The following is a 13,923-nucleotide window of genomic DNA, read 5'->3' as shown; positions in this document are numbered from 1 at the left end:
TAGGAGATAATACTTTTGGAGCAATCCTTGTATAAGCTGTACTTAAATTGACACTTTCTTTCTTATTTTGTTGCTTGTTCACTTTCTTTTTATTATTTTTTTTCACTTTTTCTCTTGAAGTAATTTTACTTTCACACATATTCTCTGCTCACCATTTCACACCTTATAATAATAATAATAATAATAATGGCATTTATATCTAATTCACTGAAATAACTGTCTTCATTTATTTCCAATGCAGTGTATAAAAATATAAATTAAAGACAAAGTAATTTTTACTTATTTTTATTAAAATAATGTAGTTTTGTTTTTCTTCCTCAGTTCCCATGTAACTTCATGTTGTTACAGCTTCTGGTACTGTGATGGTGTTTTTAAGGAAGATATTTTCTAAATAATTCAAAATCATGCCATGCAGCAAACTGATATGAGGCAATCAAACACAATTTCCAAAGGTACAAATTTGCAAAAATTTCTTTCAGTACAATAGGTATGCACTGATTTGCTTCTGCTGAAAAAGTGGTGGTATCACTTAAAGCTCTTTTGCATCCTTTCCTCCTCTGACTATCCTCCTACCCTCTCATCATCTCATCTTTACGCTCAAGACTTACCTCCAGAAATATTTCAGAAATTTTCACAATGGCGATATAGATGTGACTTCAAAATGGGACAGTTGAAAATAGAGAGAAAAAGATTAACTAAGTAGGTGAGTTAGCTCACAAAGCAACAATCTACAGTAACACAATACCTAACAGATTGGTTTCTAGCAAGATGCTATGACTAATGCAGTGAGACTGCATCAAGAAGATCAGTTTGCCCAACAGAGAAGCTAACACATTGCTATGTAAGAAGTAATTCCCTTTGAATTCAAATTTTTAAGCTTGCAGCCACTCTCAGCATTTTTGAGTTTTCTGCTTTTTTACATAATTATTTTTGACACCTCCGTTCTTCCTACTCAGCCCAGTGCAATGCAATGCTATAGAAAAAGCATTGCACTTATACCAAGAAAATGAGTAATTGCATACTTACTTGTCATTCCAAACCCAGGATGCCTCAGATGTGAGATACTACAGAGAACAAAAGCAAAGTATTCACTCTTACAGAAATAAGCAACAAAACTAATACCCACTCCAGTGAGAGCAGTCTCTGGCCTGATTCTGAAGTATTTCTCACTTCACAACCCTCCCCACAGTTTCTCCCCTGTGCAACATGACCATCCCAGTCTGATCCATTTCACAGAATCATAGAATCATTTAGGTTGGAAAAGACCGCTAAGATCAGCTAGTCTAACCAAGGACCTGTTCCCACTGTGCCCACTATGACATGTCCCTCAGTGCTACACCTACTCATCTCTTGAACACCTCCAGGGACGGTGACTCCACCACCTCCCTGAGCAGCCTGTTCCAATGCCTCACTCCTGTGAAGACATTTTTCCTAATATCCAACCTGAAGCACCCCACCACAACCTAAGGCCATTCTCTCTAGTCCTATCACTGGTACCTGGAGAAGAGGCTGACTCCCACCTTGCCATAAACTCTTTTCAGGCAATTGTAGAGAGCAATAAGGTCTCCCCTGAGCCTTTTATATCCCAGACTAGGTAGTTCCTCCTTAGCAGTTTCTTCAGATGGTAAGACAGACTAAAAGCTATGTTACATTTCAAGTAGTCCAACACAAGCCATGTCCATGCTTAGGTAATTACAGTACTAATTTCTATGTGATAGGTTCCAGGCTCCAGTGTTATCTAACAATGTGGTAACACTCAAAAATCAGAGTGGACTATGAGAATCTACCCTTGTAGGAAAGTTGGACAGCCAGTCTCTGAGGAAGGATATAGATGCTAAGTGAAGCTCTGCAGTGCTTCAGGCTACATGACTCAGAGGCAACCTAAACACAGCATCCCTAAGTTAAATATCTTTCATCCTCCTCCTCAGAGAACTGCCTCACCTGTGTCTGACACCACACATTTTATGTCAGCTTTACATCACCTTCCTGGAAGACAGCCTTGGAAGACAGATCCATGCCTTCCTAACTGTCTGAGGCTGGAAGAAATTTTCAACCCTTCTTCATTGACTTTCAGTAATACTACCAAATATTTTCAAATCTGCAAATTCAGAAGATGAAAAAGACATAAGGCATTGCCTTAGCTACTGATTATTATGTTTCTCTCTCCCACAGCTGATAGATTTGTTGTATACTTAATTTTATGAAAAAAAAAGTAGTACACTTACTGAGGGAGTGCAGGAATTAAGAAACAATACAAAGAATAAAGATCAACTGCTTTAAGAACAACTGATGAGATCATTCACTTATGAAATAGCAGGCTTGACAGCAAGGATCAGATGTCCCTGAACTAGCTCCTGAAGTGTAACCATATCATGTAATTAATATCAGTCCTCAGAGAGGCTAATATTTCTCTTCAAGTCGCTTTTCCTTCTGCCATCAGTGAGTTTCCCTGCAGGCCTGAGGCGAAGCACAGCAGAACAACAGGGAGTGCAGTGCTATGCTATACAGGCTGCATTGTCTTCGGGAGCACACTGCTAGCTGGTAGTGGGAAAAGCTACAGAGAAACTGCTGGAGGGTCACATGGAAAGTAAAATAAAAATTAAAAATAAAAATGCCAGAGCTGTAGCAGTGGATATGCTAGCTATTATAATTTGGCTCGGGAAACAGAGAACTTTCTAGAGCCATTTCCAGCCTTTACAGGAGACACTGCTCCCTGTTATACAGCAGCAGGGCTGAGCAGGCTAGTCATGCCTGCCCACACTATTCATGGCAATCTGGCCTGGTTTATCCTGACGGGAGGGGCAAAAAGAAGCGTCCTAAACAGCTCTTCCAAAATAGAAAAAATGCCAACCAAAAACAGCAAAAGTAATTAAAACCTAAGGCCAGCTTAAAAACCATGTTGAAAGTCATACAGCTGCAGCCTTCAAAGGCTTGCTTTCTTCTGGAGAGGGGTGGAGAAGAGAGCTTTGATTTAAATACCACCACCACCACCACCACAATGGATCATTTGATCTTTTGGTTCCTCCTGTTTTATTTTAATTAATGTTTCTAAGTACTGATTCAAAGTCAATCCAGCTTTATTAAAGGTTCATTGCAGGATTAAGAGAGATTTGAAATCGAGCCCAACACAGTCAGCAGAGGCAAGTTCAAAATGGCCAGTCAGCACATAAAAAGAGTATCATGCTGGTCGTTTTTGGAACAATCAGCCAATAAAATCAGGAAGCATTTCTAAGCACTACTGTTTTTTTCCTCAGCATCTGAAATGTTTAAACTCCCAGTTAACAGGTCCTTGTGGCACTTGTGAAACATTCCTTTTTGTCTTCTGAGAGATCTTTTATTCACTAACAGTTAGTGCTAGGCAGGTTCTTATGTATACGTTAAGTACGCAATCATTACCCCAATCAAATGCAACAATTTATTTGTGAACTAATACCATTTGTTTCCACTTTTCTTTTAGTTCTGCAGGCTCAGAAACAGTGAGACTTCCTAGTAAAAGGGTGTGTTTAAGCTCTATCATTATATAGGCTGCATTTTCCTCGGTACAAGTGGCACGCATAGGGCAGAAAAAGGAAGGCTTGTGAAGATGAAGAACTTATTTTAATTCTCTCAGAAGCAGTAGCATTTCTAGCATTTCCAGATAAGTTGCATATAGCCAACAGCCCTTCTTGGTGGTATTATAGCCTCATCTGGGAATTTGTTAGTGTTTGATATGGAGTAGGCACCAACAACTAATTTCACACTGGATTAGAAGAACCAAAAATCTGAGATCCATTACAGAAATACCTTGTGCTTCAATTGCTTATTTCCCACGTCCACTCAGTGATTCCTGCTTCTGCAGGTTTTAGAGAAGACAACAGAGTAGTACAGTATAACTACACATGAGGTATGACACCTCGGAAACCACCATTCTGGAGTGTGTCCAGAGAAGGGCAACAAAGCCAGTGAAATGTCTGGAGCACAAGCCTTATGAGGAACAGCTGAGGAAGCTAAGATTATTTAGTCGGGGGAAGAGGAGGCTTAGGGGAAACCTTGCTCTCTACAATTGCTTGGAAGAAGGTTGTAGCAAGATGGGGTATCAGCCTTTTCTCCCAAGTAATAATGTTAGGATGAAAGGGAAAGGCCTTAAATTGTGTTGTGGGAGGTTCAAGTTGGATATCAGGAAAAACTTCTCAGAAAGATGGGTGAGGCTTTGGAAAAGGCTGCTGAGGGAGGTGGTGGAGTCACTGTCCCCAGAGGCATTCAAGAAATATGTAGATGTGGTAATGAGGGACGTGGTGTTGATAGGTCAGTGGTTGCACTAGATCATCTTAGTGGTCTTTTTCAATCTCAGTGATTATATGATTCTCTCTTGCATAAACCTTTCCACAACTCTTTCAGTGGACAGTCCTGTGAAACGTCTGGATCTGATCATGTGGGAGCCAAGGCATCAGTAGGAAGAAGGGAATTTCAAAACTGTGTGGGCACTGCTGCTGTTACTCAGCAGGCCCAGGATCAAGCAGTATGGTTCCTCATTCCTCTGCTTCAGTCAGCACAGCTAGTCTCCTCTTCTTCAAATGGAGAATAGCTCACAGCTGCAGATACATTACCATAATTCCCTCTCCCCTGTGACTGTGTCTACTCAGGGTATCAGGGGCTTCTATTGCCAAAGCCAAGAAGTACTTACAGAAATGCATTTCAATTCTGAGTCCTGCAGGCATGCTCTTGTTACTTTTGTCCACTTAACTAGAAAATAGTGTCAGGCCCAGCCGATGTACGTCAGCTCAGGAGCAGTGAACCTAAGAAAACTTTTCCAATTTGCCTCAGTGAGGATCTGGCCTGAGGGATTCATAATGGATGGAGAAGTCGAGTCAAGGAAAGGCTGCAGCAGCTCAAAACGTCTGCATTTAGCCCCCACTTTGACAGTTTAGACAGCTTCTGCCAAATGGTATGAGCAGCTGGACATCTTTTTTCAAATCCATATTGAATTCCCTAAAGCTGCACTGAAATTAGAAGAGATCAATATATTGTTCTGCTTCAGATTCAAATTGTAAAGAGCAAGGAAGATGCTGCTGTAGCTTAAGAAAAATCAAATAACTAATTATAGAATTTCTAGACTGAGGAAGCCAAGAAAATATGCCTATTAAAAACATTTTATTACAGGTTATTGTTGGTGATGTAAACAAATTCATCTCTGGTTACAACACCTTTTTTATTCAATTGAATTGAAAGAATTGTGCAGACTAAAAGAGTTATAACTCAGATACTGCCACCAATAGACAGTGGTACTATGAGTAAGTCAAAACACTTGAACACGATTCAGATCATTTTTTATGTTAATGTCTGAATTTTCTCTTTCAACATAGAAATAAATCGATTTCAAATCAGTACTGTAACTATGGATGGAAGATAAGGTCTTCTAGATCCTGACTGAATTTTTTTCTTGTCTTCCCTATTCCATGCAAAAGAATGTCTTCCTGAACACAGCTTAGTGCTAGAAATTTAAGTATTCTTAAGTATACAGAGCATAGAGAACAGAATACAGAAAGGGATCACACCATCAGATCATTTTAACAATTTTGTTAAGACTTCTTAAATTGTGTGAGAGTACATTTGGTAATTAAGTAGAAAGATTGAACATAAATGTAGTATCTGAGTCTATATTCTAGATTCCAGTCTTAAGAATATGTTTTCAGGTTCCTCAAGTTGAAATTTCAATCCTGTTAAAGACAGTGTTGTAAAGAAGTGTCCCTCTGGATTTTGTTTACTGCTTTGATTAAAGTTTTGCTTGGTTGGGGATATAGATATTTCTAAGAATTTATACAATTTTTGCTAATCTTTATTAATGTGCCATACTTTAAAATGAGCATCTCCACATATTTTCAATTCCTCTTAATTGATTACATCAGATATAAGAACTTGGTCCCTCAACCATAGAGATGAAAGTTTCCATGTGATCTCCTGAGACTATAAAACAAATTCTGACTTATGAATGGCCCATACCCTAAAAATCCAGAGAACACAACAGCCCCAAAACAAGATTACAAGAATCTCATTTTCTCTCTTTTGTCTCTTTAAAATTTTTAAAGTGATCTCTCTTCTCTTGAACAGAAAAATCTCTAGAAATAAACATAGAAAAATACACTTTCAGCGAAAGAGGCTGAATTTCACAATCAGATGTGACCACTGTGATAATTCTTTTCAGGAAGATAACTATAATTCTGCAACTATGTCAGTAAATAAACTGCAGGTATTTCTTGCTAAGAAATAACTCCCTAAAAAGTAAACTATATTGTGCATTGTTTTTGTAGGGTACATGTACCTTTATTAGGATCCCTATGTGGGGTCTTAAGGTCCACATACGTTTGTCTGACAGAACTTAGTACTGTATGTACTACAGTATTTGTCTGCTAGGCAAGAGATTCCTAGACCTGCCATTGTTGGTGTGTTTTGGAAAGGTATAACTGTCTAATCATCAGGGAATGAGAAACCATGTACCTGCTTGACAAAGCCTCAAGGACAACATGCATGCTATGTTCCAAATTAAACTCTAAAAAAAATCCCATAAACTGAACATGAGATGTGCCCAAGGACAGCAAAACAAAAGGCTGCATTGCAGAAACTGATAGGGAAAAAAAAGGGAAGAAAGTAATGGAAAATTGTCTAAGTGAGCCCTCATGAGAAAAAGAAGGCAAACCAAACTGGTAGAAGAAGGGGAAGGTAAGGAATCCAAGGATATTAGAAGGTAGATAATAGAAAGGAAGGTAGGTTTGCACCTCTGAACTCTTCCTATCCAATTTAGAAAATTCTTGTATGGGAAAATATACATCCTACTTACCAAAATGAGAACAATTCACATACGTTGTTTTGTTTCTAAGTTTTTGCTGCTAGAAAAGCCTTTTAACTGAGAACACATCAGTTCTTATTTTACCTTACTTATTTAACCTAGAAAAGCAACTAACAATAGTCTAGACCATAGTCTTAATCTATGGAATAGTATGAATTTCCAAGGATATAAACTCCAGTGATGTAATAACACTGAATCAATGGATTGCATTGCCTAATCAATGTAAACACGATATTAAAACTGTTCTCATTTTGATAGAAGACATGGATCTAATAATGTAAGAAGGCAGGAACTGCAAAAACAGGGAGGACAGGACAGGGAGTTTGCAAGTAGGCGGCGCAACAGAGAAGGACGGACTACTGGAGGGGAAGGAAATATTTCACATTGTCTCGACTACTTCTGCTGACTGGATGCACACTGTGTGCAGTAAGCTGTTTGAGCACATGTTGCAGTTTAATTTCCTCCACAAGGAATCTAACCTGTACATACCAAACAGATCTGCACTGCAAACAAACCATGGTAAGAGGAGATTCATGGGACAGTCGCTTGGTATGTGCTTTCCTGATCCAAACTAAAACATCAGCATAAATGCACCCCTCATCTCCTGAACAACATCAACAGAGCCAACAGGAAAGGGACAAAAGGGCTTAAGACTTACAAGAAATGAGTCAGAGCTGGACACCACCAGTGCAGAATCTGAACTGAAAGTGAAAAGTACCATAACCCAGTAACTACAGACCACGCAGCTCTCATCTCTCTGGTGACTGTTCAAAACAAGAAAACATCTTGCTTCCTATCATAAGTGAGGACAAATCAGTGCTTGTAGGGGATTACACTTTACCTGTTGACTCCATCTGAGGGAATTTAAAAAAAAATAAAAAATAAACAAAGATGATCAAGAAAAGCACCATTAGAGCAACTACAACCAAAAACTATTCTGTATGTCATTTGAAAACCAAAATCTATTTGTAGGTGTGCTGAGTGCTGTGTGAATATCAGAGGCCAGTGGGAATGTGGCTAAACACAGCAGTTTTTCAATTCCAAGAGTGTGTGTCTAACCAGAGAAATCAAAACCAAGAGTATGAAGAATCTACCTTCAAAAGGAAGATGCGTGGGCAAAGGTCAGGTGTCTTTTACGCTGGCCAGCTAAGCCACAGGAACATGCAACATCCTGCTTCCTTCATGTCTGAGAAGTCAAACAGCTAGAGATCATCTCTCTGATCACATCTCCAAGACTTCCAGCCAATTAACTTTCCATACAGGCTTTCTTCTCTTATGAGACTGCTCCAAGCACCTTGCTGTGCCTGGCCATCTGTGTATCTGCTTGCACCTTTCCCCCCCACCTCATGCTTTTGTTGTTTTCTCTCTCTCCATCCCAATATTCTATCAAACAAACAGAAACAAAGAGCCCAGTACTTCCTATCAAACAAACAGAAACAAAGAGCCCAGTACTTCAGCCCACACAAAGCAAAGTCCCAAACAAACCTCTGATTTAGAGGCTAACGCCATGCCAGATGGCAGTGTAAGTATTTACACTAAAGGTAATCTGTGCTCACTCATTTCTGTGCATCCAAGCCCTCATGTTGATGTAGAAGGTGTTGAACAAGCACATGCACAGCTTTACTGTATTTATTGTAGTCCCTACAGCCTTGGCTGTGTGGTACTAAGGAAGGAACTCCAACAGGCAGTTCCTGACAAATTCTGTCTGCATTCAAAGCAGTCACTCATTACGTGGATATATATGTGTACATACACGTACACACACAACCTGAAGCATTCTCTGACTTAATTCTCTACATCAGTACCATACCTCAGTCTCCCAAAGGCCACAGGGCAGTAAATTTAGTAATATTTGTCAAGTACATAGAAATGTTATTATCAGCAGTGGAGCCCACACGGAAATAATTATTTACCCAGAACAGGCTTGGCTCTGAACACACAGCAAACAAAGTATATGGAATACCAAAGGCTAGTGATAAAAGTGGCAAAGAAAGTGGTCATTTTCTCACAACCTTGTACATTGAGCGCAAATCAGAGGGGAAAAATATTACATTGTTATTAATTGAAGCTTACTTTATAATGCACTGTGCTTTAGTTGAATAAAGACTTGGTTATTAAATTTTCAAACTTCCTGTCCAATTTTATTTTACAAATACAGTTTTACATGTAATACAAATAGTACTTCAACATATTTTGTGAATTCATCCTACTCCATTAGTAATTTGTTGTATTTCACACTCAGGCTGCTAATTCCTTGTTCAAAACTTGAGGACAGCCTTCTTCAGGAAAGTTCTGCAAGTGCCAGATTGTCATATTCCATTTTCATCCAATCATATATTTGCCTAATTAAGACTGAATGCAGCCAATCATCCAGCAAGCTCAAGGATGATTTAAGAGCTTAATGAAGGTTAGAAAGAGTAAGAAAATTGCAATGTTTGAGGGAAAATAAGAAGGTAGAGAAAGAGTGCCTGGAACTGTGGGTCTGCCACTCAAGATGCTTGTCACTAGTGCATATGCTGTTAAAAAAAAAATCAGTAAACACTGCCGAACTAGAAATTCCTCCTGATGTGCTCCAGTGAAGCCAGAAACAACTGTTGGCACCACTCACACAGAGAATATGAACATTTTTTCAATGCTTCAAGTTGACTGCATCTAGTAGCTCTGGCCTTCAAAGACATAGAAGTGAGTGCAGTCTAGCAGATCAACAGGACACTTTGTTACAAGAAAGATTCATTTCTGTTCTGATATGGAACTATTACAGGATTTATAAAATGGATTTGAGGAAGCTCTGGGAAGGGTATGGAGTGGAATAATTTCTAGGAAGTTCCAAAGACTGAGTGCAAAATACAGTTAAGGAAAATATAGTTTCATTTTCTTTCCCAGCTAGTTGTTCATGATTTAGGCAGTGCTTTATAGAGGCAGAATTCTGACTTCCTAAACAGCAGTTCTACAACATCCAAACCTGTTCACTTGTGTGAACAACCATAATTGATAAAACTATGAAACACTGTACTTTTTTTTTTTTTTATGTAGTCAGGCATCAGGCACAATGAGCTTGTTGAAACCAAAATGTATTGCCTTCCAGCACAGCTGCTCCAAGAAAAAAAACATTCTGTTCTCATTTTATATAGCCAGATAAAGTATAAACTCATATTTTATGTTTTGAACAGAAAGCACAAAAGGTTAAACAACTAAGATTAGTGAGCAGAAACTTACATTGCAACAAGTAAACCACAGTATGGTTCAGTGTCAAGCCTGGGGGGACATTTCAAAGACTTTTTCCTTGACCTAATTAGACAGTAATTTCTTTTTTTTTTTTTTTTTTTCAGACAGTCTTCTACCAGAATGGATCTTCAACAGAATAAAAGGAGGAGGCAATTGTGGAACAAAATAGAGACTCCCACACTGGAGTCTTCATTGTTAGCAACTTAGAGAATACATCTTAAATAATGAACCACAGAAGATGCCATAGAAGAAAATAACAAAATAAGCAGAATTAAATGATATTCACTCCAAAACTATAAAGGATCTCAAGCAAAGAGCAGAAAAATATGTAGCTTATAATCAATCTCTTGTTCATTAGACCTTGATTCTGAGGACTGAAAGACTAAACAGGATGTTAGATTTTTTAAACAGGTTTCAGAAGGGAACTCTGGCCACATCTGTGTCAGGCAAGTTGATAGAAACCAAAATAAAGAGCAAAATTAGTGGATATGTGGATAAAGATATACCTGGGCAAAAAATAACTGAACTTCCTACGTGATCTGTCTGGCAAGTGCATGCAAGATCCATGGAGTCAACAAGCATATCCAGCTGATATCAACTACCTGGCTTCCTAACGGATTTTTTGTTGTTGTTTGGTTGATTTGTTTTTGAGGGTATTTTGTTTTTTTTTATGTTTTGTTTTTAAGGAAGTCCTTCTGTAGTACCTTTTCAATAAACTGATTAGTCATGACATTTCATGACAACTATTTGTTTAAAAGCCAGGAAACAGACTGAGATTAATGAAATCTAGAAAAATCTGTATTGGGAACATGCACTAATCAATATAGTAATTACCAACAGAAAGAACATAAGCAGAGAGTTGCGAACTTCTGTTGACAGCATGAACTGGTACTGAGTAGGAATCACAGATAATGATAGTGAAAATCTGTAGAGGTGCTTTGTAGACTGGATAATGAAAAAGCAGATGAAATTCAGTATAGATTTGTGAAGAACAATACATAAGGGGAAGAAGTTAACTTTATATACAAAATGAGGAGATCTCAGCTGACCCTTAACATTCAGGATGAAGACCATAGAAATGAAATATATGAAGTGTTTCTGATCATTAGTAATGCAGATGAGAACAACAGAGAATATTGTTATGCCCCCATAAGGAATTAGGGTTCCCTTACAAATTAAGATGTGTCATTTTGTCTCTCCCTTTTAAAAAGGCCATGGAAGAACTGAATAAGCTCATGAAAAGGATAATTAGAAGTGTGGACAAGCTTCAGTAAAGATGATGATTACATGAAGTAGCTCTCTTTCATCTGGCTAGGAGGAGAAACCCTGGGTAATTAAGATAAGGGTCTGTAAAGCAACAGCCGAAATATAGAAGGCAGAGATCAACCAGTCATTCCTTTTACTGTAAGAATAAATTGCCATTATAAAGCTTTGCAGGAACAGGCTTCAGAACAGGTAGTGTATTACCTAGGCGATGTTCACTGGGGAAATTCCTTACAAGAGAAATTTGTAGATGCAAAGTTTATCTGTTTTGAAGAGAGCAGTAGTCAAGTTCATACAGGAGAAATCTCTCAATTACATTCTGTCCAGAAAACCCTTCTTTTTCAAAATATTCAGGGAGTTAAGTCCACATTCCCCTACCTCTGTCAGCCAATTTGGAGCTCGATAATGCATTGGTTTGTATGAGAGGTTTCTTCAGAGAGTGCCACCAGCCAAAAACAGTGCCTTCAGTGTGCAACGGGATTGCTGGGAGGTTCTGATATATGCAGCTTTAGGAGCAAAGCAAAATCATTAAAAAATCCAGATTTGTGATAAAGTTGAATAAATGAATGAGCTCTAGGAATGCTAAAGTTGTCTAGGAGATCAAGAGAAGATGGGACAAGTCCCTGGAAAAGTACTGCTGTACGAATGTACTATCGTTGTATTCTCGACAGTAGATATCTATTACCGGCCACAGAAAATTGAGCTATTGGCTACTTTGGTCTGACTTGCTACCACTATTTTGTTTGATTTGACCTCTGTTTTTATGACTCTGCCTGACTGCATGATGCCAAGGCTAAACTTGCATTCCTCTGTTCCTGGAGATTTGACTTCTTGGGCTTAGGGCCAGCTTAGAGAAAATACAGCTGCTGGATTTGAAAGCTGTTCTGAAGAAAATTAGAAAAAGCCTCAGCAGTAACAGCTCCTTCTTCCCTTAGGAATTGCCATTATCTGTGACTGTTGCCCTTCACCCCTGCCTGAGCTGTGCTGCAGCTGTGTTATAGCCATGCTTGTGCGTAGTCAGGTATTCCATCCATTGGGACCCCTGACCCACAGCCTGGCTGCCTTTAGCTCCCAGAAATGGTCTTGCCAACACAGCCTCACCTGGTCATCACCAGCCCAAAGCTCTCTGTGGTTCTCAGCTATGGGCCCTGTTCTGCTTCTGTTGTTGGAGGGTGATGAGGCTGCACCCAGCCAGGGAGGGCACAGCCTATTGGATACACACCATCCCATCCCTGCCAGCAGCCCATAGCCCATATGCTTCCCTGACACAGTATATAAATGCATACTTTCAATCAGTACCTTCTATCCGTATCCATCCTGGATCTGAAGACACCAATAAAACATGAGCAATCTGAACAACCAGGATGCCTGCAACAGTGTCTTCTCTCTTCAAAAGAAAATATATCCTAGCACATTTTCATAATTCAGAAGACCTTCACTTCTTTATAATGATTTATATTGCAAAGTGTCATTGATTGCATAATACAGCATTTCCTTTTAGCACTGACAACTAAAACGTAAAGCATTTCATCACAGGAAACTCCTGTCCAAAGTTAATATACAGGAAAAGAAGAAAAGACGACTAAATACAAGTTACTCTCTGTGCTTTTAGCACAATGTCCCTCATTCCTGTCTCCAGAAGAAATACTGTGAGAAATAACCCAAACTGTCTGCTCTAGAAGAGTAACAAAAGTCTTCTAATTCTGTCTTACATAACATCTTGTCTTAAAACCAGAACTCCCACAAAATAAGACAAAGCAGAAAGAGCAGCAACAAGTTTTATAAAGGACATTAGTTCCAAATGGTCTCTACTCCTATACCTTTCACCTATCTTTCTTTCCCCACATTTTGCTCATTATCTGCTATCATACATAATGATTATGGCTTTGCCCAAAATGAAATGATATTTTTCATGCTCTGGAGTAACAGGCTCACTGATGTTCTTCTGAAGTTAATGAAGATTTTGCTGATGACCTATTGACTTCAGAATCTAAAAAAACAAAACAAAACAAAACAAAACCCCTAATCTTTTCTCTCTTGGTGAAACATTTTGTTAACATTGAGTCAATGGGTCTAAAGTTCAAGCAGATTATTTTCCTGTACAGGCAATTTAAAATATTAATTCTATGAAGTCTCCACATTATAAAATTCAAAAGTTAAATAAAGCATATGAACACTTTCTACTTCACTCAAATTTATTTCCCATTAAAGGAACAGAATAATTACTGTGCACCATAAAGAAGAGAACTGGAGAAAAAGGCAAAAATTAGAATAGTCTGAGTTTACACCAGAATGAACCTCACCTGAGTTCTAGCACAGCTGAAATGAGACTTCATATAAAGCTTTCTGAATTAAGCATGTGTATTAATTATGGTGAGTTCCACAAAAAAAAAAAAAAAAACATAAAAAAAAGGAAAAACAAAGGTTTGTATCAGTAGACTTTACTCTCCTTCATGAATTATAACAGAACAAAATTATCTGGGCTTAGGAAAGCCTGATAGTGATAACCCAGATCAGGTATGCATCTTTCTATGGCTACAATTAGGTGCTGGTTTATCTGCAGTAACAAATTCTGGAGAAGGTAGGACCTCTGTCTCGCTCCACTATGTAAA

This window comes from Cyrtonyx montezumae, unplaced genomic scaffold, assembly GCF_038088225.1.
Source record: "Cyrtonyx montezumae isolate F1298 unplaced genomic scaffold, pur_monq_1.0 scaffold_8, whole genome shotgun sequence".
NCBI classification, from domain to species: Eukaryota; Metazoa; Chordata; class Aves; order Galliformes; family Odontophoridae; genus Cyrtonyx; species Cyrtonyx montezumae.
This window is presented reverse-complemented; position numbering follows the sequence as displayed.